Here is a 25,422-nt window from a genome sequence, read left to right as displayed (position 1 = left end):
GTAGCTCAGGCTTGTGTGGCCGACAGCACCAGGCAGTCACGGTGCCGGGAGCAGCTCACTAGTTCAGCAGCCAGACAGGCTCACAAGCAGAGCCAGCCGAGGCATGGGCAGTGTGTGCGTGCGATCGCCCTGTGCCCTGCGCTCTTGGGTGTACTGCAGCTACCTGCTGCCGTGAGTATAAGAAGTAAAAAAGACTGGACTGCTTCCGCCACAGGGCTTTTCTTAGTGCCTATTTTAGCGAGGCCGTGCTGCCAGCTCCCCAGCTCCTGTGACGTGCTTCTAGAGACAAATACATCCCGCCCACCTCCCCAGCAGCCCATCAGACCTGTTGGGTCTCACAGTTAGGACTTATCATGCTCTTTGTTTAACGTAGTGGTCCATTTAAGAACCTCTGTTTTGGACTAGGGGTTCAAAAAGGGGCATTTTATTCTGAAAGCGCATGCAGGGAAACTAGTTGCCACTCAAATCTGTCTTCTTTGAAGACCATTAAAATATGTTGACAAAAAAAAGAGTCCTGCACTATCTCGATAGTATTCATATGTCCGCATTTGGTGTGTTAAATACATTTCTTTTTTTTGGCAGAGAATGTCACATTTCACTTGCATCATATAAAGCATGCCTTTGTCAAACAATACAAAAGGTTACCATTTCACATTATTTCTTGCAATAATTACATTTTGAAAAACAGTCTGAAAGCCATTTTTTATAATGTTGTGGAATTGCATTCTGGTATTTGTAGTTTTCAAGATTGGGTGAAAATAACGCAACATTTGTACTCTTTTTGTTTAACATATTTCTATAAGGATTCCTATATTGCTGGAGTACTTTCATTATTATGTGTGTACTTTTCAAGTCCGATTTATAAAAAAGAGTTTTGGTGAAAGCCAAACTTTGTGGTGAGGAGCAGAAAGGAACAGAGGGCCAATTTATTGTGATGATTCACCATGTCCATGGGTGTGGGGAGAGAGGTTGCTGGACTAAAGATGTTCTCCCTGGCCCTGTGCTGATTTTCAGGGTACAAGCTGAGATTACTTGTGGGTTGACAGCATCCGCCCACTTTTTTCACATCGCAGACTCCATCCCCCTTGGTTGTTTTTGAGGGCAGCATGCAAAAAAGGTTGTTTGCTCAAGTTTTTTGCCCACCAGGATTTAAACCCGCAAAACCGCATGAAAGTGTCTTCAAAGCAAACGTTGCTATGTTGCTTTCCATAGAATATTTAAATATTGATTTTTGGGTTAGAAGGAGCACACCTTTTATACTTTGCCAGTAGTGTTCTATGAAATTCTCCTCTAGCTGTTTTTTTCAGGTATTGTTTCATTTTGTGAAAGAGAATGCTCATTTCTATTTTGAAGGTTGCTTTATTAGGAAAGACCAGCTGATTTAAATGTGAGTATTTCACTTTAGGATATGTTCAGTCCCTGTGTGTATGTTAATGATCCCCCCCACTTTTTTTAGCCCTATTGATAACATTTACATACCTGCAGAATTACTTACTCTGACTGCCTCAGTACCTTTCCGGTAAATAGGCTTTGCTAAGATTGCACTATCCTGTAGCAAAAGCATTTGCCCTGTCTGACCCAGGGCCAACCCCTGCCATTTCATCCTTGGAATGTGTAGTCCCATTTGGTATGGTTGGATTGCAGTGATCTCCATTACTCCGTGTCCTGCTCTTCCTCAACACAGTACTTTATTTTGAGGTACCCATCTCTACAAATGATTAAGCTCGTCCTTTTGGCTACTCCAAAATAAGCCTCACTTATTTATTTATATAAGAGAGAAATGCTGAAGGAGGAGAGCTGATGGGATGGACCATAACAATTTTTAATTAAACAAGTAAGTCTTTAGGCCTTTTCTGATTGATGGGGAAATTATTCCAGGCTATAGATGCCGCAGAGTAGAAAGCTCCCGCCTTCGCCTGCGACAATCTGCAGGCTGGGACAATTAGCTAGGAGTGACTATTCGATCTGAATCTGAATCTGAATTTACTCATCTTATGCCTTAATTCATCATTAAGATAACTAGGACCTGAGTTTTTCATACAGTTGAATGAGATGGACAAGAGCCGAAAGAGAATTATTTCTTTAATCAGACCTTCCAGGATTTTGTGGCATGAAATGGCAAATTTTGCGGCACAAACCTTTATTTATTGCGGCCTTTTTGCGGGACATTTTGTATTAACTGGAGGGTGTAAGAGTGCCCCATTGCAGGAAATAGGCAGAGTGCAAGGCTACAAGAGATCCAGGGTATGATTATTATGTATCTTTTGTATTAATTTATTAGGAAGAGTCCCAGATGTCTCTGGCTTGGAAGAACAGTGTTTGATTTGGCTACATTTCTGGTTTAATGTTCATGCCTATTTAATAATATTAACTAAATTGACCATTATCAATTGTAATGCTGAAAATATTCCCCTTCTATGTTCTCCAATCCCCCAAACACCCACGCACCTCTCTCACCAACAGACATCTCACCAACTCTCCATCACAACTTGCATTCCTTAACCTCTCACTCTGTCATACAAATACTCACGTGCTATGTCACACTGTCAAGTCACAATTTGCACTGCCCAGCCCCTGCCACACTCCAAATCATACTCCCAGTTCACACCTTACACTCCACAATTCCTCCCGCAATATACAGTCCTTCATTCTTTTGTGCTGCTTCTGCATCTTGCATCCTTTCACCCATTCTATCGCACTCTTCCCTCATCCTTTTCCCCAATCTGCAGCTCACTGCCTCTTTCTGGCCAACTGCTTCCTCTCTGCTTTCTGGATCACTGACCACACGCTCTCTCTACTTTCTGTACCTCTGCTAGCTCTCAGATTTCTGGCCCACCACATCACTGCTTCCTCTGCTCTCTTGTGCAGTGCTTCCTCCTCTGACCCACTGCTCTCCCTCTGATTTCTTGTCTATCACTTCACATCTCACCCATCACTCTCCCTCTCTCTCATAGTGTAACCATTTTTTTATGTTTTTTAAATGTAGATTTTCAAATAATGGGGCATTTAAAAAAAGAACGGAGGATATGCTATTTTTAGACAACCCATTTTTGAAAATGAGCAGGTCACCTTATTCTCAAAGGTGACCGGCGCATTTTCATAGGCTTGAGCTGTAGCGCAAATTGTGCACTGGCCAGCTGCCTTGAATGGTGTTCTGGGTTGTTTGACCGAAGTGTAATTATTTGCGGCGGAATTGACCGTAGTCAATTTCGCTGCGAATTGATTTACACTTCAGCCATACAACCCAAAAAGTACCTTTCACCACCACCCAACCCCCTCACCTACTAAACTGCTTGATCGCTGCCGCTTCCCCTGCAACCCTGCGGTGCCCGATCCGTCCCTCGAACGTGGGTCGGATCCGACTCTGCAGGGTCCCTTTTTCGTTATTTTCTTTTTTTTTTTGTCCCCGCCTCCAATTTTGAGGAAAAAGGGGAAAACACTTCTACAACCACCCTAGACCAAAAATACTGAACATGGGGAGCGGGTGACAGCCCTGCAACGCATGTTCAGTATTTATAAAAATCGATCGAATAGTACTTAACGAAATAGGTCAAATTGTAACATTTGATAGATTTTTGTCATCAAAATGGACAGTACTTTGAATAGAATCGCTCTCCCGACAGTTCTGCAAGCTCCCAGCGCCTTTCACAGGTGCCTGCCGCTGCAAAATGCGACCCAAAAAATTCATTTTTATCCTGTTTGAGGAACAGAAATGCAAGCGACACAGCAGCGGTTCATGCCTTAAAATAAATGCATGACAGGGTCAGGAAAGACCCTGTCATGCAGTGGCAGCCCCACATCCTGTGCGCGTAGGGTTGCCTACAATTTCTGCACATTTAAAAGTGCATCTTGCTTGGAAATGAGGGATGCGCTTTTAAATTGGCAGAAACGCCACTTTATTTGATCAAGGAGGTGAAAAAGGCCATCTGAATGGGCGCGCATATAAAATGTGACCATTCATGTGTCCCTTGTGGATTGGGCTGCACTTTTTTGGGGCGCAAGTGATGAGATGTGTTAGCCCATTTCATTTCTTGTGTAAAAAAAAGTTGAGAACCTGGCACCCTGAGTATTATTTTTTTAAAACAGTAATTTTTGCAGATTACTTTAAAAAAATGTTTAAAAAAAGCCTACATTTTTTAATCCAGCAGAGCAGACTCGGTACCATGCTTTTCCCGAAAGACGGATTGTCTCTTATTCAGAATGTTAGCATTTCTCAGATGAGCCAATAGTTGAGTATATGCAACTCTATCAAGGATCTTCAGTAGAAATGGGGAATTAGAGATTGGGTGGTAATTAAGTGGGTCATCAGGGGGAAGGCCTGTTTTTTTTAAATAATGGTGCCACCCATGAATGTTTCATGCAAGTAGGTACAGAGCAGCCTCTGAATGAAGCTTTAACACATTTGCAGAGGGTAGGAATAAGCAAAGTAGCACAGGCTGTAATAGTTAAGGCGGGACAGACATCTCCCTTACAGATAATGGTTTAAGATTGTGTATTATCACTGTAAGGTCTGCCTCCGTGACAGGTTTAAAAGCAAGGAGTTCTTCTTCTTTCCAACATTTATATGGTATAATAATGTCATTATTATTGTGATAAGGTTGCTCTAGCTTCTAAAATACTTCTGTTAAATTTGTTAATCTTAGCATCCATAGTCTCTTGTACCTGATTACACCATTTAGTATCTTTCGTGATGGTGTCCTGTGAAGTGTTCTTTTTGTTTCCAGTTCTTTAAATAATTTGAATAGCTGCTTGGGTTTTGACTGGGCTTTAGCAATCCGGTCATCCAGGTGAGTTATTTTTGCTGTGATCACAGCTTTTTTTGTATTTGTACGCGTCAGATAGAGACGTTTTCCAAGTATAGAGGGCCTTGGTTTTGGTGCTCTTTAGCTTTTGCAAATCACAGGTGAACCAAGAATTGATTTCCCTTTGCACTGTTTTTTTCACTTCTGATATTGCTACAACCGTAATATTAACAGTTAAAATTCAGGGACTAAATGCCAGTTTATTTGATCTCCACGGATATTACTGACTAATTTGTGACATGTTTTTTTTGTGATGAAAATAAAAGGGCCCCTGACATCTTTTGCCACCCAGGGCCCTGCAAATCCCAGGGCCTGCCTTGCTCACATGCACAGGTCTATGTATCAATATGATAATGTCTTTGCTGCGTCACTGCAGGCCATGGCCCTTAGTGGGCAGATGCGGGGCCTTGTTAAGCTGGGCACTTCTCCTTTTCCTTCTTGTATACTGTCAGCACACAGTGCACCAATACACAGGTGTGCGCCATGCCGCAAACAAACCGAGTTTCAGACACTAACCATGACTGCTATCAGTGCTACACAGTCTCCATTGCCATTAGTGAGGCAGATGGGGCCTCCGTTATAGAGTGGACAACACCAGGACAGTCACCAGCCAACAGCATCACCAGAGGGACAGGGCCACTACCAAGAAAGAGCGCCTGTGCTAAGGTTCAACCTATAGAACATCTTGCTGAGATGTTTGACACTTTAATCAGTTTAGTAATGATTACTTCTGTATTTACCCATCACTTTATTATTTGAAGAAATAACTTTCTTTGTCTAGATTGTCCAAATGTTCCACTTGCCACCTAAAGTGTGTTGTAAACATTTGATGTCTCCCTCCCTCCCTCCCTCCCTCCCTCCCTCCCTCCCTCCCTCCCTCCCTCCCTCCCTCCCTCCCTCCCTCCCTCCCTCCCTCCCTCCCTTCCTTCCTTCCTTCCTTCCTTCCTTCCTTCCTTCCTTCCTTCCTTCCTTCCTTCCTTCCTTCCTTCCTTCCTTCCTTCCTTCCTTCCTTCCTTCCTTCCTTCCTTCCTTCCTTCCTTCCTTCCTTCCTTCCTTCCTTCCTTCCTTCCTTCCTTCCTTCCTTCCTTCCTTCCTTCCTTCCTTCCTTCCTTCCTTCCTTCCTTCCTTCCTTCCTTCCTTCCTTCCTTCCCAGCAGAGTTGCGTTGGCGTTTGCGTGACCCCCGACCATCCGTGTGTCACTGCCCTCCAGTTTCATAATACAACTGACATGCATGCAAGCACAGGGGCCCATACGCGAGCCAGGCTTCCCTGTAACGTTCGAGTCTATGTCACTGACGGGGCCGATGAATTATTGATCAGGAGCGATTTAGATCGGTTTTTTAGCAGATTGCCCAGGTTGTGTCGCCGGGGGCTGCTTATTTTTAGCCGAGACGTGCTTTGGCGCCAGTTGGTTTAGGCTGCTCCGACAACCATCCCACGTTGTACACAAGTGACTCCCTCAGCCCCTCCGTTTGCAATTAGACTTCAAACGCGAAAATATGAATGTTGCCAGCGGGCCTGCAATATCACACATCTCTCATCAACGGCCGCAGAGAGCATAACGAGGTGGGTCATTGTAAACCTATCCATGCAGGCGTGCACGGTGTGCGCCCGGCCGGGAAGCTCGCAGAGGCCGTTTCCTAGTTCTGTTTTTGCTCTTCTGTGGCGGGTGAGCTCACGTTAGAGTGTGTGCATGCGGAGAGTACACGTTTCTTTTTAGAAAAAGCCCCGGCACTTGAGAGAGTGAGGGCAGGTTCTCCCAGCAGCGTTCTGTCTGCAGGATGCCAGCCGCCTCGTCGCTCCAGTGCAGCCAGAATCTCCGGATGAAAGAGCCAACACGCGACGTTTATCTGACAGCGCATCGGGCGGGCTCACTCTGCCGCAGCCAGGGAGTCTGCACGCTCGGGAGTCTGGCGCTGCCAGCCGTGGAGGTGAGTGCTACGTGCTCCGCCAACCCGCCATTCTTTTGACTTTTAACGTATGGAGTGGGGGGCTCTTTCTGAGGGGAGGGGGGCTCTTATGGCGCAAGGCTGCTGTTCTCCCTGCTGGAAACAAAATGTGCACACTTTTGAAAGAGGGGAACAGAACGTATACAGTGATCCCCCGCTACCGTCTCCGTGCTATTTCACACTGACCGTGTGCCGTGTGGATTGGGGGGCGGGGAGGGGCAGGGGGGGGGGGGTGTTAACACTGACGCGTCCACATGCTTGTGCCGCTATTGTAGCTATTCTAGACTATACAGAATGGAGCATTTTTAACCAGCATGTGTTTGTGTGTCAGCGCGAGCGTGTGTGGCTGTCACCGTGAGCATGCGTGAGTCTGCGTGTTCATGCCTTTGAGCGTGCTGTGTGTGCCAGTGTGTGTATATCTGTTGTGGGGGGGGGGGGGCGAGGAGGTTAAGCTGGGGGGAGGCGGGGAGCTCCCAGATCAGAGAGCCGAGGCTTGTTGCCCATAAGGCTACATAAGCGAGGCTTACAGGCGGGATCACGTCAAGTTCGCGGGCCACATGACCGCATTCTCCCCCAGGTTCACATCAGCCGCGGCTGTCGGCGGCGGCAAAACAAAGTGGCAACCCGATCCCGCGTCAGATGACTCCCCCCACGCCCCCCCCTCTTGCGGTCGTGTTTTTGAGGCAACGTTTAAGGCCCCAATCTATCATTATGTAATCGATGGCTACCTTACTCAGGGAAAGTGGAGGGGCGGGATGGGGGGGGTATTACATCTGGCGCGGACGGGCTACTGTCAATAGCGAGGTGACAGGGGAAGAGGGATGGGCACGAGGAAATCTGGTGAACTAAAGCTCGCCATGGAGCCGCGGACACGTTTCCTCAATTCCAACATGGTCTCCGTTACTCGCCCCCTTACTGGGTTTCAATTAAGGGGAAGGCAAAGCATGCACGGCTGGGCGAAAGCACACTCTGCAGGGCCGGGCCCCTGTGGGGTGGCCCTTCCGAAGGGAGCTGCGCGCGCCCTAAACCAGCACACAGGACGGGGGTACCGCCCCTCCCCTGATATCAAGAAACAGCGATTCCATCCACCCTAGCAGCGACGGTCTCTGAATGTGACCCCCACTCCCTCGACCCCCTCACGTGTAATGGCGTGTTGCTGAGCGCGTTCCCGTCTGCTATCGAACCCCTTCCTTCCTCCGAGGGCGGAGGGCCACACGTCTCCCTGCTCTGCCATTTTAAAGAAATCATTCCGCTTAAAGAAAACCTACAGGCCCTACATTACACGGAATGCCACACTGGGGCCCACGTGGTGGGTTGTTACTCCCCGTACGTCCACAATCGGGCAATGAACGCCAAATGACCGACACACAAACGGACACAGTGGCATCAACACACCGCGAGCACACGTAACCTGTGCGTCCACGCGCGTGCTTGTCATGTATCTTGGGCCATCCTGCTCCTTTTCACGCCGTTTAGTGAAGACAGACGCACTGGAGTGTCCAGAACATTCTGTATTCTGTAGACTTTGGTGAGGGTGATGGCGAAGCAGCGAATTTCAAACCTATTTATGCCAAGCCCCCCCACCCCCCGAGTAAAAATGTTGTTGCCGACCCCCCTTGCGAAAAAATAGTATTGCTGCCCCCCGCCCCCAAATGTCATATCTACTTTTATTTTCTAGTAAAAGTAGTCACGGCACTCCCTTGTTGGAAGAGCCTGTTGCACCCCCACCCCTGTACATACCCACCCCCCACCAGCTCCACAGTTTGAAGACAACTGCAGAGGAAAGACAGTTTCGACCACCACAGTGTTTCACAAGCAACACTCCCATTTGTAAGACACGCTGCAGGAAACACTGCTGCCCCCCAAACCCCTGCCTAGGAAGTGTACACACACAGACCCGGATTCACAAAGCGGTGGGCGGGAGTCCCCCATTGGAACACGGTTTGCGAATCGGACCCCTAGACCCACTAAAGCAGTGTATAAACACATAGAGCCTGATTTATGGAATTATTTGCGTGAAAAACGCAGATTTGCGCGCCTTTCTGCCCGAAAATCCCTGTTTGAAGTGTGGGGATTTTCGGGCAGAAAGGCGCGCAAACCTTCGTTTATCACGCAAATAATTCCATGAATCAGGCTAATAATCTTTTGGAGCACATCGTTTACTTGTCAGTAAAAGGCCTGCATTTCGCAGTGGACCTCGGAAAGTGGCCCGAACACGTGATTATGAGGTTTACACTTTTTTGTCTACCCCAGAAAATGTCACAGTGCAACTTGGGTCTGTTTTATATTTGCCATGTCGACGTTTTAAGGCTTACATCATTTCCAAAGGGCCCCCAAGTCAGTGACCGGAAATCTTACCCTCGTTTATTTATTTTGGCTGCAGTAAATGGGATTTCTGCTAAAGCGCTTCATTTCAAAAGTCGGATGAGCAGCAGATTAGCCAGCGAAGGGGAAGGAGAAAAAGCAGAGCGGTGCAGGCAGAAAGCAAGACAAACAAATAGAAGAGGGGGAGGGGAGGGAGGGAGAGGGAGGAAAGAGAGGAAGAAAGAAAGGTAAAGCGACTTACATAAAGAGCAGGAGAGGAGGAGAGGGGGAGAGAGATGGAGGGAAGAAAGCAAGAAACATCGACATACATAAATAAAATAACTTAATAGAAGAGGGGCGGGGGAAGAGAGAGAGGGAGGAAAGAAAGATATATCGACATACATGAATAAAATGACTTAAATGAAGAGGAGGGGAAAAGGGAGGAAAGAAAGAAAGAAAGAAAGAAAGAAAGAAAGAAAGAAAGAAAGAAAGAAAGAAAGGTAAATTGACATACATAAAGAGCAGGAGAGGAGGAGAGGGGGAAGAGAGATGGAGGGAAGAAAGAAAGATACATCGACATACATGAATAAAATGACTTAAATGACGAGGAGGGCGGGAAAAGGGAGGAAAGAAAGAAAGAAAGAAAGAAAGAAAGAAAGAAAGAAAGAAAGAAAGAAAGAAAGAAAGAGGCATACATAAATACATAACTTTATAGAAGAGGGGCGAGAGAGAGGGAGGGAGGAAAGAAAGATACATCGACATATGTGAATAAAAAAACTTATTAGAAGAGAAGGACAGGGGGATTAAAGAGGGGGGAAAGAAAAAAAGGTAAAGCAACATATATAACCTAACTTTATAGAAGAGGGGGAGAGAGAGGGAGGAAAGAAAGCTTGAAAGATAAATCGACACACACGAATAAAAGAACTTGCGAGAAAGCAAGCATTAATTGGAGAAAAGAAAGAAAGAAAGAAATCAAGAAAGAAAGAAAGAGCGAAAGTAAGAAAGAAGAACGACAGAAATAAAGAGAGAGAGAGAGGGGGGCAGGCTCGGGAAACACGCCGTATGCATTTCTATATAAATCTAGGGATAGAAATACTGGACTAATGTAAAAGCGGCGTGGCAATATATGAAGGGCTATTGAAGGAAGGGAGGGTGACTAGGGAAAGCATTGCACCGTGTACTGGAGTGAGCAGCAAGTCTGCTGGACAAGCTTTCTTTCCGTGGACACATGCGGCGTGCCCACACCGTGGACCCGGGCGCCCAGGCGCTGCGCCTCAAGGCTGCTCGCGACTATACCTTATATTTAGCAAAAGTCCCTCTTTTCAGCTTCCTGGTGCCGCTCTCTAAAGGCGCCTGAGTCTAAGCTAAGAGGCAGGAACCAGTCCAAAGCCCGGTGCTTGCCTTCCGAGGGCAGGCTCCCGTGCCAGCCGTGCAGCCTGGCACCCACCGCTTCCACCCAGGCGTTAACCCTTTCCAGGACCGTGAAGACTCCAAAAGAGGCCTATTAATAAAGGGGCTCCCGCAGTTATACTCCATCAGCACGAAGATGAACTCCCCTGCAATCCAACACGGGGCTGCTTTGACTATCTCGGGCGCTCGCTTCCACGCTCTGCCCCGCGAAAACGTAGCAGAACGCGGGGTTTAAAAACCCGGTCGTGCTCCTCTGTTCTGACACATGAATTATCAACTGTCTGATACTGTGCGACTCCTCCTTTCATCGAAAATCAAGAAATGCTATTTCGGGTGTGCAAATCGTATTATGCCCGCCACTCGCCCGCGCACACTAGATCCCTGCTGTAAAGCACCCGCGAAAGCTCACCTTCCCCCGGGAAGATTCATATGAATAAAGTCAAATGAAATCCATTACAGTGAAACAAGCTGCATTTCTACACAGCGCACGAAAATACACGTGCCAAAGATACGGCGTGCATTACTGGACTGTAAACGCCCCTTAAGTGCCGGTCTCCTGGTTCCCGGAGCCGAACTGTGCGAGTCTATCTGAACTTTCCGTAATAATTAACACACTCCCTTTCAACCCGCAAGATGACAGACACGGCTATAAAACCATAAGTACCATAACACACGCAGAGTGTTCGAAACAAAAACATATGCTTCGAATATTTGTCTTTGAGAGTTTTAATACCTGGAGAGTTCTCCGACTTTATGGATGCCCTCGTATTCTTTCGCTTGGCAAAGGTGCATTGTGCAAATGTTAATACGGCCGCGCCTGCCGCAATTTGAAGTTTTTACAGTTAATAAAAGTGCAGCTTGCCAGATTCGCAACCTTCTTTCCTCGCCCCGGTGGGCAGTGGCTTTTTGGGGGGTGAAGGCTCTGATTGCAACTACTATTTGTAGAAAACCCATGTTAAGTAAAAGTGGCTGACATTTTGTCCATCGAATGTATGTGTGCCCCCGCCACACGGCACCCACCATGCTCCTCAGGTGTGCTCTGTGCCACAGTGATTTTATTTTTTGGGTGGTAGGAGGTATCTGAATAATTACATAAAGATGACTCGGAGAGCGTTCCGTTCAAAACCTCAAGATGGTGAAAAAAGAACTTTAAAAAAAATTACAAACAGAAGAAAAAAAAAAACACCAAATGTAATTCCAATTTCGGGAATGCCAGCCGCTGGTTGCACATGTATAGCACATACAATGATGTTCCGGCGCTTGCAACGTGGGTATCTGCGGCTATCAGTACATTCATTATGGCTGGCGACATAGTCATGTGTCGGTAATATGTCCCCGCGATATATATTCACATGTCGGTAATATGTTCCCGCGATATATATTCATATGCCGCTCACTGTTCTGCTCCCTTTAAACAGTGCATCGCTGTGGGGTAGCATGGAATGATTGCCTTTCCGCAGGTCTGCATGCACGTGTGTATATTGTCTGTAGCATGCTGCTATATGCTGCATGCTCGCATGGACCGAGCCATTAAAAGGGTGCATATATTTGATATATGAGCGCAGATACGTCTCATGGCAAGTACAGCTCTTTGAATCGTAATGTCATGCTACACGACCTACACATACTGGGTCGAATTGTATTAATCTGCCGAACACATGTTCCCTTTGGTTTGCAGATGAGGCGTAACTTGCATTTCAGGTTTGCATTCCGTGGCAAAATACTGGAACGGGGACTAGTGCTTTTATTAAAACTTATCCCAAGGTGTAGTGTCTGTCTGGGAGCCCGGTCGGGAATCCTAGGGGCAGGCGGGAAGGTCAGCCCAGAGCCGAATCGCCCTTCTGTGGAGCAGAGTAGAGCTGCGATCTTGTGTGCGGGTCCTCGGGGCCACACAGCAGGCCAGGTTTTAAGAGACGCCCCTGCGTCCATGCAGGTCACTTGCACAGCGGGTCCATGTCCGGCATTGAAACAATCCGCTTCCGGCTGAAAGTGCCTTTCAGACCTGAAGAGCTAGAGGGGCCCTGCTGAATTATGTCTCTGGGGACACTTCAAGATGTGAACTGCCATGCAGTCTTGATTGACACCCCTCGTCACCCCACCCTCTCCTAGATACCATGCGGGTGTAATGGGCAGGCCTTGTAGATAAGCATAGTTATCTCCCTAAAACCTCCAGGGGCCAATATTTGGATTAACGGACCTGGTGCATTAACACGTACCCAGATGCCTATCCACCTGGCAGAGACCCACCAAACCCACCTGCCTGCTGCGACAGCGTAGTAGACTCGACTCCTTACCCATCGCACACGGGCATCCCCGCTACTCCTGATTCCCCCCCTTGGTGTCGCCCCTCGGATCTTTCTGCAAACCTTTGCCACGGGCATAATATTTGCTCTGGGGATGAGCCCTGCAGGCCCCTGCGAGGGCCTTGCAGCGGGATCTATTTCTTCACCTCTGCTTCGGGCGCCTCACCTCCTCGGTATTGGGCTCACTTCCACAACCGGGTTTGCCCCCACACTTCCAGACTGCCTACCCAGCTTTGCATCATGGCCTAATATGTGACCGACCTGCCACGACTTGTGCCTCCAGCCCGACCTTCTGCCATCACTGGGGCACTTTTCAGGAACCTTTAAGAACACAGCCACGCGGCTGGCTATGAGTTCAGTGCCCCCTGCTCCCCTGTAAAATGCCCCATCATTATTTCTTCGCGTCGCCTCTCCCGTCATGGGGTTCTGAAGTGGGCTCCTCTGCGTCGGGACGCTACAAAACACGAACTAGAAAAAAATAAACGACGCCCCGATTTCAGCTCGTGGACCTTTCTTTAGCACCAGACTTTCACAATCTTGAGAGCTCTCCTCTGGGGTGTCTCCAGTGGATCGTGACCCTTTTGGAGATGCGACTTCCAGCAGACGATACCATTCAGCAAATAAGAATAATATTGCCTCCTTATATAGCGCTTCATGCCAGACTCCTCTAGTTTCTGTGCGCTGTAATAACACCCCATCTTGAATGGCACTGGTTTCATCGTCCTCGGGAGGATAGGGGGGTGCGGGGGGGGGGGGGGGGGAGTTAAGCCAGCCCTGCCACGCGTAGCTGCCCGCCTCCTTCAATGACGACGTGCACAGTACATAACCCTTCTGCACCTTAACCTTTCCCTGCTTGTTTGCCCGGCCCCATCAATACATTTGGAACCGCTGAGGAACCCGTCCAGTATCGACCCTCTGTGGGGGCTCCCATGACTTCTTCCGTTCAAATTCATCATATTGCCCTTGGCCGCACTGGCCCCTGCTGCCACCTATTTTATGTCATTATTTTATTTGTGCATGTATTGCAGCGCCCAAAGCCCACGGGCACCTAGGCGCTAGTTACATTGAAATAGACTTAAACAGCGTGGTCAACATCTTCCCCTCTACTAGTTTTCTTAAATCCTTTTACGGCCAAGAGTCGCTTCTCTACTGTAATTTGCGTTCATGGCACATTACATGGAGGAGTTAAGGGTTTCCTTTGCACGAGTATAGTAGTTGTAAATGGGGACCGCGCCCCAGTGAACTATACCCCCCCCCCCCCAGTGCAAGAACCACAATTTTGCCCGGTTCAACCTGCAGCCGCCACACTGGACACCGCCTTCCCACACTTAACCTCCATCAGGCTCAGCTTGCTTTTTGGGCCATCTACCTCGAATCTCTCAGCTAGGAACTTAAACAAAAAAAAACATTTATATATGGCTGAAGAATTGTATAACTGCTCACCCCTTTTCTTGTTTCTTTTGTCAAATGCAACTTTTGACACTGTTTAGCTTTATGACAAGTACATATGCTTTGCCCTTGATTGCATGCAAGTATGACCTTTACACGGACAGTCGTACGTTTCACTTTCTTGACTAGAAATTCTTTGTGTGTGTGTAATGGCATGCAATTCAGCGCTCGCTCTCAAGGACGGGCTGGGGCATACAATTGGCTCGGCCAGCAATGGAAACATTGGACCACAGTCGCAAATGGGCACCCTTTGTGACAAACCGAGTAATAACCAAAGGGGAGATTGTTTGCAAAAATAACGTCCAAATCGTACATTTGAAAGAATATTTGATCAGTAGCGCTGGTCAGAACTACTAGTTTGACAGTGAAGAAACTCAAGAAACTGGGCCACTTTGAGTATAAAACCTGGCCCACACTTGAGGTCATGTCTGTCCCTCGGGCCTTGCCTTGCTGCCGCATAGGCCAGGGCAAGCCCGCTCCCCTCCCTGACACCCAACTCTCGTTCCCACCCCTGAGAGTGAATGGTGTACCTGCTCTTCCATTTTATGCGGGGAAGCAACTGTGTTTACTTGCCCGAGTCGCTCTCACCACTGAGTGCAAGCGCGGCGACTCATAGGAGCCGCGAGGCCGCCTACTCGAACACGCCTCACTCAGCTCTGCAAGGACGAGCTCTTGCGGAAGGCGAGGCTTTCCTGGGGAGGCCGAGTTACACGCCGCTCCATAAGTCGCGCTTTTCGGGAGGTCCGGAAGATTGTCACGTCCCTTATCTGGTTTTTAGTTTAGCCTGTCCCTTCTAAGCAGTCTTTTATTCATATTTTATTGTGTGCATATCTGCAAGCCAGCACACCTCACCCTTGTCTCCTGTGTTTAGCAGAAGGTCACAGGTTCGAATCCGCGCTGGACCGACTCCGCATTTCTAGCTTCCAAGGATGGCTTCCAGGGTTGAACCATTGACTACAGGGAGGAGCTGGATAATATTAACACCTATCACCATAGCGCTTGGAATTCGGTTTAATACAACGCGAGTCACTGTGAAGAAATATTATTATTAATATTTCAGTATTAAACATACATGTTTTTGGGGCATTCATTTGAGAATACAGTTATGTTGAAAAGAAAACGTGATCATATCAATAACAAGCAGCAATATGCTTTGATGTGAGGTATCATCGCCTGAGTTGGAAAGAGGGGGTTCACCACAGTAGTAGCATAATTTGACCTGGTAGGTGACAGGCATTTTGATTCCATGGACTCCATCAGTAGGAAATACTAGTGGAGACTAGAACGAGCCCTGGGCCTGGCAGGTCACGTGTGCTAAAGGGGGCCAGTCTAGCGCAATGGCTTCTGCACATAGCTAGTCTGGTACCGGATGGGCAGTCTTTGATGCATAACACTGCTGGCTAAATGCTACTGTGCGTTATTTTTATTGCAGGCAACGGTCATTCAGAGATTAAGGACCTGATTCACAGAGCATTTTTCCATGGGATTCCACCATTATAAAAAAGCTCCTGTGAATCAGGACCTTAATGTGCTCACTTTCAGATCCAGTTTGCAATGACCTTTTAGGACTACAAAAGGATTGCATAGGCCAGACATTGCAAAATCCTTGTCTAGTTGCTTACGGACTGGGTAGGCTAGATCTTGCAGAATAATAATAAAAAAAAAGGTAGCAGGCGCCTCTCTCTAGAAAGAACATGGCAATAACCTGTTCTGTGGTTTTTTCCCATTTTGAGAGTCCGCAGCCATTGCTTTTTGCTCACTGTACCTTTCACAGTTGGGAAATACTAATTTGCATATCAGTCTTTGTCCCCCCCCAGCATGGGGAGTCCAGCACCGAAACGCTATGGCAATTCCCTTCTGAACAAGAGCACCTATAGCAACCCCATACACGTGTTTCAGCCGTGTTGGGCTTCATCCTTGAGGTGGAGCTGTGCCTCTCTGAGTACAGTGTGCAGGCGGTCCACGTCTGCATTCCCCCAGGTAACCTAGGGCGACCAAACCCAAGTTCTTTGCACATTTTAAAAAAAAAGTAGCAGGCACCCCTCTCCAGAAAGAACATGGCATGATAACCTATTCTGTGTTTTTTTTCCCACTTTGAGAGTCCGCAGCCATCGCTTTTTGCTGACTGTACCTTTCACTGATGGGAAATATCCATTTGCATATCAGTCTTTGTCGCTCACATGGGCAGTCCAGCACCAAAATGCTATGGCAATTCCCTTCTGAAGAAGAGTACCTATAGCACCCATGGGGGAACCCAGACATGGACCCCCTGCTCACTGTGCTTAGAGAGGCACAGCTCCACCTCACTGATGAGGCCCAACAAGGCTGAAACACATGTATGGGGTTGCAGTTGGTACTCTTGTTCAGAAGGGAATTGCCATAGCATTTTGGTGCTGGACTGCCCATGTGGGCGGGACAAAGACTGATATGCAAATACATATTGAAAGGTACAGTGAGCAAAAAGCGATGGCTGCAGACTCTCAAAGTAGGAAAAAACCACAGAACAGGTTATCATGCCATGTTCTTTCTGGAGAGGGGCGCCTGCTACCTTTTTTGACAGATCTTGCAGAATCTTTGTCTATCATAAGCACTGCATTGGCTAGATCTTGCAGAATCTTTGTCCACCAGGTTAAGGACTGTGCAGACTAAATCCTCCAGAAGCTCTGTATAAGGACTGCATAGGCTAGATCATGCAAAATCGTAAGCTAACAGCATAAGGACTGTGTAGGCTGATTCTTGCAGACTCTTTGCCTATCATAAGTACTGCATAAGATAGATCTCGCAGAATCTTTGTTTATCACAAAGACAGCATTGGCTAGATCTTATAGAATCTCTGTATATAATGTGGACTGCATAGGCTTGATCTTGAGGAATCTTGGTCTAGCAGGCTAAGGACTGCATAGGCTAGATCTTGCACAATCATGGTCTACAATAAGGACTGCACAGGAGATTTTTCAGAATCTTTGTCTACTAGATTAAGAACTGTGTAGGCTAGATTATGCAGAATATGTGTCTATCATAAGGATTGCATAGGCTAGATCTAGCAGAATCAGTGTCTATAATAAGGACAGCATAGGCTAGATCTTTCATAAACGTTGGCTAGCAGGTTAATGACCGTTTTGTCTAGATCTTGCAGCATCTCTGTCTAGCAGGTTAAAGACTGTGCATGATAGATCTTGCAGAGTCTGTGATTATCTTTAGGACAGCATTGGCTAGATCTTGCATAACCATGGTCTATAATAAGGACTGCATAGGCTAGATCCTGCAGATTTTTGGATAGCAGGTTAAGCACTGTGTAGGCTAAATCTTGCAGAACCTTTTTCTATCATAAGGGCACTACATAGTCTAGCTCTTTCAGAATCTTTGTCTACCAGGTTAAGCACGGTGTAGGCCAGATCTTGCAGAATCGTTCTCTATAATAAGGACTGCATAGGCTAGCTCTTGCAGAATGTTTGGTTAGCAGGTCAAGGACTGCGTAGGCTAGATCTTCAGAATCTTTGTGTATCACAAGGACTGCATAGGCTAGATCTTGCAGACTCTTTCTCTATCATATTGACTGCATTGGCTATATCCTTTAGAATCATTGTCTATGATAAGGACTGCATAGGCTAGATCTTGCAGGATCTTTGTCTATATTAAGGTCTGCATTGGCTAGATCTTGCAAAATTTTCGTCTATAATAAGGACTGCATTGGCTAGATCGTATAGACGTTTTGTCTATAATAAGGAGTGCATAGGCTAAATATTGCAGAATCTTTGGCTAGCAGCTTAAGGACCGTGTAAGCGAGATCTTGCTTAATCTATGTCTAGCAGGTTAAGGACTGGTATGCTAGAGCGTGCAGAATCTTTGCCTATCAAGGACTGCATTGGCTAGATATTGAAGAATCTTTGTCTATAATACAGACTGCACTAGCTACATCTTGCAGACTCATTGTATATAATAAGGACTGCATAGGCTAGATCTTGCAGAATCTTTGGATAGCAGGTTAAGGACTGTGTAGGTTAGATATTGCAGAATCTTTGTCCATCATAAGGACTGCATTGGCTAGATCTTGCAGAATCCTTGTCTATAATAAGGACTGCATAGGCTAGATCTTTCAGAATCTTTGGCTAGCAGTTTAAGGACTGTGTAGGCTAGATCTTGCAGAATCTTTGCCTATCATAAGGACTGCACTAGCTACATCTTGCAGACTCGTTGTATATAATAAGGACTGCATAGGCTAGATCTTGCAGAATCTGTGTCTATAATATGGACTGTTTTGGCTAGATCCTGCAGAATATCTGTCTGTAATAAAGACTGCATAAACCAGACATTGCAGAATCTTTGTCTAGCAGGTTAAGGACTGTGTAGGCTAGATCTTGGAGAATCTTTGTCTATCACAAGGACTGCATTGGCGAGATCTTGCAGAATATGTGTCTATAATAATGACTGCATTGGCTAGATCATGCAGAAACCTTTTCTATAATAAGGACAGCATATACTCGATCTTGCATAAACTTTGGCTAGCAGGTTAATGACCGTTGTGTCTAGATCTTGCAGCATCTCTGTCTAGCAGGTTAAAGACTGTGCATGATAGATCTTGCAGAGTCTGTGTTTATCTCAAGAACAGCATTAGCTAGATCTTGCATAACCATGGTCTATAATAAGGACTGCATAGGCTAGATCTTGCAGATTTTTGGATAGAAGGTTAAGGACAGTGTAGGCTAGATCTTGCAGAACCTTTTTCTATCATAAGGGCACTACATAGTCTAGCTCTTTCAGAATCGTTGTCTACCAGGTTAAACACTGTGTAGGCTTGATATTGCAGAATCTTTCTCCATAATAAGGACTGCATAGGCAAGCTCTTGCAGAATTTTTGGTTAGCATGTCAAGGACTGCGTAGGCTAGATCTTCAGAATCTTCGTGTATCATAAGGACAGCATAGGCTAGATCTTGCAGAATTTTTCTCTCATATTGACTGCATTGGCTATATCCTTTAGAATCATTGTCTATGATAAGGACTGCATAGGCTAAATCATGCAGACTCTTGGTCTATCAGGTTAAGGACTGCACAGGTTAGATCTTGCAGAATCTTAGTCTATCATACGGACTGCACAGGCTAGATCTTTCAGAATCATTCTGTACCATGTTAAGGAATGTGTAGTTTAGATCTTGCAGAATCTTTGTCTATAATAAGGACTGCATTGGCTAGATCTTGCAGAATATTTGTCTATAATAATGAATGCAGAAGCTAGATCTTGCAGAATCTTTGGCTAGCAGGTTAAGGACTGTGTGGGCTAGATCTTGCATAATCTTTGTCTAGCAGGTTAAGGACTGTGTAGGTTAGATCGTGCAGCATCTTTGTCTATCATAAGGACTGCATAGGCTAGATATGTCAGAATATTTGTTTTAACAGGTTAAGGACTGTGTAGTCTAGATCTTGCAGACCCTTTCTCTGTAATAATGACTGTATAGGTTCGATATTTCTGAATCTTTGTCTAGCAGGTTATGGGCTGTGTAGGCTAAATTATTCAGAATCTTTGTCTATCACAAGGACTGTATAGGCTAGATCTTGCATGCAGAATCTTTGCCTATCATAAAGACTGCATAAACTAGATCTTGCAGAATCGTTGTCTATAGTAAGGACTGCACAGACTAGATCTTTCAGAAACTTTCTCTACCACACTACAGACTGTGTAGTCTAGATCTTGCAGAATCTTTGACTAGCAGGTTAAAGACTGTGTATCCTAGAGCTTGCAGAATCTTTGTCTATCATAAGGACTGCATTGGCTAGATCTTGAAGAATCGTTGGCTAGCAGGTTAATGACTGTGTTTGCTAGATCTTGCAGAATATTTGTTTATCATAAGGACTGCATTAGCTAGATCTTGCAGAACCCTTGTGTATAATAGAGACTGTCAAAAAATAGTCCAAAGGCGCACCTTTGCGAGGATGAACGCTGCTAAGTGACCTGATCTTAGGGTAGGTACTCATTCGAGAGTTCGCAGCCACACTTCATCTCACTGTAACTTTAACAGAAGGGAAACATTAATTTGCATAATAATAACTGTATTGGCTAGATCTTGCAGAATCTTTGTCTATAATAAGAACTGAATAGGCTAGATGTTGCCAAATCCTTGGCTAATAGGTTAAGGACTGTGTAGGCTAGATTTTACAGAATATTTGCTTATCACAAGGACTGCATTGGCTAGGTCTTGCAGATTTGTTGCCCATAATAAGGACTGCATAGACTAGATCTTGTAGAATTGTTGGCTAGCAGGTTAAGGACCGCTTGGGCTAGGTCTTACAGATTGTTTGTCTAGCATGTTAAGGCCTGTGTATGCTTGAGTTTGCAGAATCTTTGTCTATAATAAGGACTGCATTGGCTAGATATTGCAGAATATTTGTCTATAACAAGGACTAAATAGGCTAGATCATGCAGAATCTGTGGCTGGTAGGTTAAGGACTGTGTAGGCTAGATCTTGCAGAATCTTTGCTTATCAAAAGGAATGCATTGGCTAGGTCTTGAGGAATCATTGCCTATAATAAGGACCACATCGGCTAGAACTTGCAGAATCGTTGGCTAGCAGGTTAAGGACTGTGTAGGCTAGATCTTGCAGGATGTTCTCTAGCATGTTAAGGACTGTGTATGCTAGAGCTTACAGAATATTTGTCTATCATAAAGACTGCATTAGCTAGATCTTGCAGAATCTTTGTCTCACAGGTTAAGGGCAGTGAATGCTAGATCCTGCAGAATCTGTGTCTATAATAACATCTGCATTGGCTAGATTTTGCAGACCTTTTGTCTATAATAATCACAGCATAGGCTAGATATTGCAGAATATTTGGCTAGCAAGTTAAAGACTGTGTAAGCTAGATTTTGTCTAATCTTTGTCTAGCAGGTTAAGGACTGCGTAGGCTAGATCATACAACATCTTTATCGTAAGGTCTGTATTGGCTAGATCTTGCAGAATCTTTTTCTATATTAAGGACTGCATTGTCTAGATCTTGCAGACTCTTTGTCTATAATAAGGACTGTATAGGGTAGATCTTGCAGAATCCTTTGCTAGCAGGTTAAGGACTGTGCAGGATAGATCTTGCAGAATCGTTGTCTATTATAAGAACTGTATTGGCTAGATCCTGCAGAATCTTTGTCTATAATAAGGACTGCATAGGCTAGATCTTGCAGAAACATTTGCTAGCAGGTCAAAGACTGCGAATGCTAGAGCTTGCAGAATCTGTGTCTATCATAGGCACCGCATTGTCTAGATCTTGTAGAATCTTTGGCTAGCAGGTTAATGACTGTGTAGGCTAGATCTTGCAGAATCCTTGTCTATCATAAGGACTGCATAGGCTACATCGGTCAGAATCTTTGTCTAACCGTTTAAGGACTGTGTAGTCTAGATCTTGCAGAATATTTTTCTATCATAAGGACTGCACTGGCTAGATCTAGCAGAATCTTTCTCTGTAATAATGACTGCATAGTTTTGATTTATCAGAATCTTTGTCTAGCAGGTTAAGGACTGTGTAGCCTAGATGTTTTAGAATATTTGTCTATTATAAGGACTGCATAGGATCTTGCATGCATAATCTTTGACTATCATAAGGACTGCATAAGCTAGATCTTGCAGGCTCTTTGTCTGTCATATTGACCACACTGGCTAGATCTTGTAGAATCTTTGGCTAGCAGGTTAATGACTCTGTAGGCTAGATCTTGCAGAATCTTTGTCTATCAGAAGGACTGCATTAGATATATCCTGCACAATCTTTGTCTATAATAGTTCTTGTCAAAAAATAGTCCAAAGTCGCCCCTCTGTGAGAATGAACACTGCTAAATGACCTGTTCTTTGGGAAGGTACCCACTCGAGTGTCCGCAGCCACACTTCATCTCACTGTACCTTTAACAGAAGGGAAATATACATTTACATAATAAGGAATATATTAGCTAGATCTTGCAGAATCCTTGTCTATAATATGGACGGCATAGTCCACACATTGCAGAATCTTTGTCTAGCAGTTTAAGGACTTTGTAGGCTTGATCTTATTGAATCTTTGTCTATCATAAGGACTGCATTGGCCAGATCTTGCAAGACTGCATGGGATAGATCTTGCATAATCCTTGGCTAGTAGGTTAATGACTTTGTAGGTTAGAACTTGCAGAATCTGTGTCTATCATAAGGAATGCACTGGCTAAATCATGCAGAATCTTTGTCTATAATAAGGACAACATTGGCTAGATCTTGTAGAATCTCTGCCTATAATGTGGACTGCATAGGCTTGATCTTGAGGAATATTGGTCTAGCATGTTAAGGACTGATTAGGCGAGATCTCACACAATCGTTGTCTATAATAATGACTGCACAGGATAGATCTTTCAGAATCTTTGTCTACTAGATTAAGGACGTTGCAGGCTAGATTATGCAGACTATTTGTCTATCATAAGGACTGCATAGGCTAGATCTTGCACAATCTGTGTCTATAATAAGGACTGTTTTGGCTAAATCTTGCAGAATATTTGTCTATAATATAGACTGCATAAGCCAGATATTGCAGAATAACTGTCTAGCAGGTTAAGGACTGTGTAGGCTAGATCTTGGAGAATCTTTGTCTATCATAAGGACTGCATAGGCTACATCTGTCAGAATCTTTGTCTAACCGTTTAAGGACGGTGTAGTCTAGATCTTGCAGAATCTTTTTCTATCACAAGGACTGCATTGGCTAGATCTAGCAGAATCTTTCTCTGTAATAATGACTGCATAGTTTTGATTTATCAGAATCTTTGTCTAGCAGGTTAAGGACTGTGTAGCCTAGATGTATCAGAATATTTGTCTATCATAAGGACTGCATAGGCTAGATCTTGCATGCATAATCTTTGCCTATCTTAAGGACTGCATAAGCTAGATCTTGCAGAATCGTTGTCTATCATAAGGACTGCATAGGCTAGATCTTACAGGCTCTTTGTCTATCATATTGACCGCATTTGCTAGATCTTGTAGAATCTTTGGCTAGCAGTTTAATTACTGTGTAGGCTAGATCTTGCAGAATCTTTGTCTATCATAAGGACTGCATTAGATATATCCTGCACAATCTTTGTCTATAATAGGGCTTGTCACAAAATAGTCCAACGGCACTCCTCTGTGAGAATGAACAATGCCAAATGACCTGTTCTTTGGTAAGGTACCCACTCGAGTGTCCGCAGCCACACTTCATCTCACTGTACCTTTAACAGAAGGGAAATATTCATTTGCATAGTAAGGAATATATTGGCTAGATCTTGCAGAATCTTTGTCTATAACATGGACGGCATAGTCCACACATTGCAGAATCTTTGTCTTGCAGTTTAAGGACTTTGTAGGCTAGATCTTATTGAATCCTTGTCTAGCATAAGGACTGCATTGGCTAGATCTTGCAAGACTGCATGGGATAGATCTTGCATAATCTTTGGCTAGTAGGTTAAGGACTTTGTAGGTTAGATCTTGCAGAATCTGTGTCTATCATAAGGAATGCACTGGCTAAATCATGCAGAATCTTTGTCTAGAATAAGGACAGCATTGGCTCGATCTTGCAGAATCTCTGTCTATCATGTGGACTGCATAGGCTTGATCTTGAGGAATCTTGGTCTAGCAGGTTAAGGACTGCTTAGGCGAGATCTTGCACAATCGCTGTCTATAATAAGGACTGCATGGGATAGATCTTTCAGAATCTTTGTCTACTAGATTAAGGACATTGTAGGCCAGATTATGCTGAATATTTGTCTATCATAAAGACTGCATAGGCTAGATCTTGCAGAATCTGTGTCTATAATAAGGACTGTTTTGGCTAAATCTTGCAGAATATTTGTCTATAATAATGACTGCATAAGCCAGAAATTGCAAAATAATTGTCTAACAGGTTGAGGACTGTGTAGGCTAGATCTTGGATAATCTTTGTCTATCATACAAACTGCATTGGCTAGATCCTGCTGAATCTGTGTCTATAATAAGGACTGCATTGGCTAGATCTTGAAGAGTCTTTGTCTGTAATAAGGACAGCATAGGTTAGATCTTGCATAAACTTTGGCTAGCAAGTTAATGACTGTGTTGTCTAGATCCTGCAGCATCTCTGTCTAGCAGGTTATAGACTGTGTATGATCGGTCTTGCAGAGTCTGTGTCTATCTTATGGACTGCATTGGCTAGATCTTGCAGAATCGTTGTCTATAATAAGGACTGCATTGCCTAGATCTTGCAGAAACATTGTCTATAATAAGGACTGCATAGGCAAGATTTGCAGAACCCTTTCTATCATAAGAGCACTACATTGTCTAGCTCTTTTAGAATCTTTGTCTACCAGGTTAAGCACTGTGTAGGCCAGATCTTGCAGAATCTTTCTCTATAATAAGGACTGCATAGGCTAGATCTTTCAGAATATTTGGTTAGCAGGTCAAGGTCTGCATAGGCTAGATCTTCAGAATCTTTGTGTATCATAAGGACTGCATAGGCTAGATCTTGCAGACTCTTTCTCTATCATATGGACTGCATTAGCTAGATTCTTTAGAATCATTGTCTATGATAAGGACTGCATAGGCTAGATCTTGCAGACTCTTGGACTATCAGGTTAAGGACTGCACAGGTTAGATCTTGCAGAATCCTAGTCTATCATAAGGACTGCACAGGCTAGGATTTTCAGAATCATTCTTTACCACGTTAAGGAATGTGTAGTTTAGATCTTGCAGAATCTTTGTCTATAATAAGGACTGCATAGGCTAGATCTTGCAGAATCCTTGCCTAGCAAGTTAAGGACTGTTTAGGCTAGATCTTGCAGAATCTTTTCTATCGTAAATTCTGCATAGCCTAGATTCTTGCAGAATCTTTGTTTATCATGAGGACTGTATTGGCTAGACCGCACAGAATGGTTGACTATAATAAGGACTGCATTGCCTAGATCTTGGAGAATCTTTGCCTATAATAAGGACCGCATAGGCAAGATCTTGCAGAATCGTTGCCTAGCAGGTTAAGGACTGTGTAGGCTAGATCTTGCAGAATGTTCTCTAGCATGTTAAGGACTGTGTATGCTAGAGCCTATAGAATATTTGTCTATCATAAGGACTGCATAGGCTAGATCTTGCAGACTCTTTGTCTTTCATATTGACTGCATTGGCTAGATCTTGTAGAATCCTTGTCTATAGTAAGGACTGCATAGGCTAGATCTTGCAGGCTCTTTGTCTATCATATTGACCGCATTTGCTAGA

The 25,422-nt window shown here is 44.9% G+C and overlaps 1 long non-coding RNA gene across 1 annotated transcript in view; it reads left to right on the top strand.

Annotated features, from left to right (window-relative positions):
* Positions 1-6,123: 6,123 nt before the first annotated feature.
* The window catches only part of LOC138492200 (uncharacterized), a 132,531-nt gene continuing 113,232 nt past the window's right edge, over positions 6,124-25,422 (top strand). Inside the window, exon 1 of the long non-coding RNA XR_011276163.1 lies at positions 6,124-6,733. This is a non-coding gene — a long non-coding RNA (uncharacterized lncRNA). The remainder of the gene's footprint in view (positions 6,734-25,422) is intronic.

Source organism: Ambystoma mexicanum, chromosome 10 (assembly GCF_040938575.1).
Source record: "Ambystoma mexicanum isolate Mex_15411 chromosome 10, UKY_AmexF1_1, whole genome shotgun sequence".
Lineage (NCBI taxonomy): Eukaryota > Metazoa > Chordata > Amphibia > Caudata > Ambystomatidae > Ambystoma > Ambystoma mexicanum.
The sequence above is the reverse complement of the archived record's forward strand: the minus strand, read 5'-3'. Positions and strand labels throughout refer to the sequence as shown.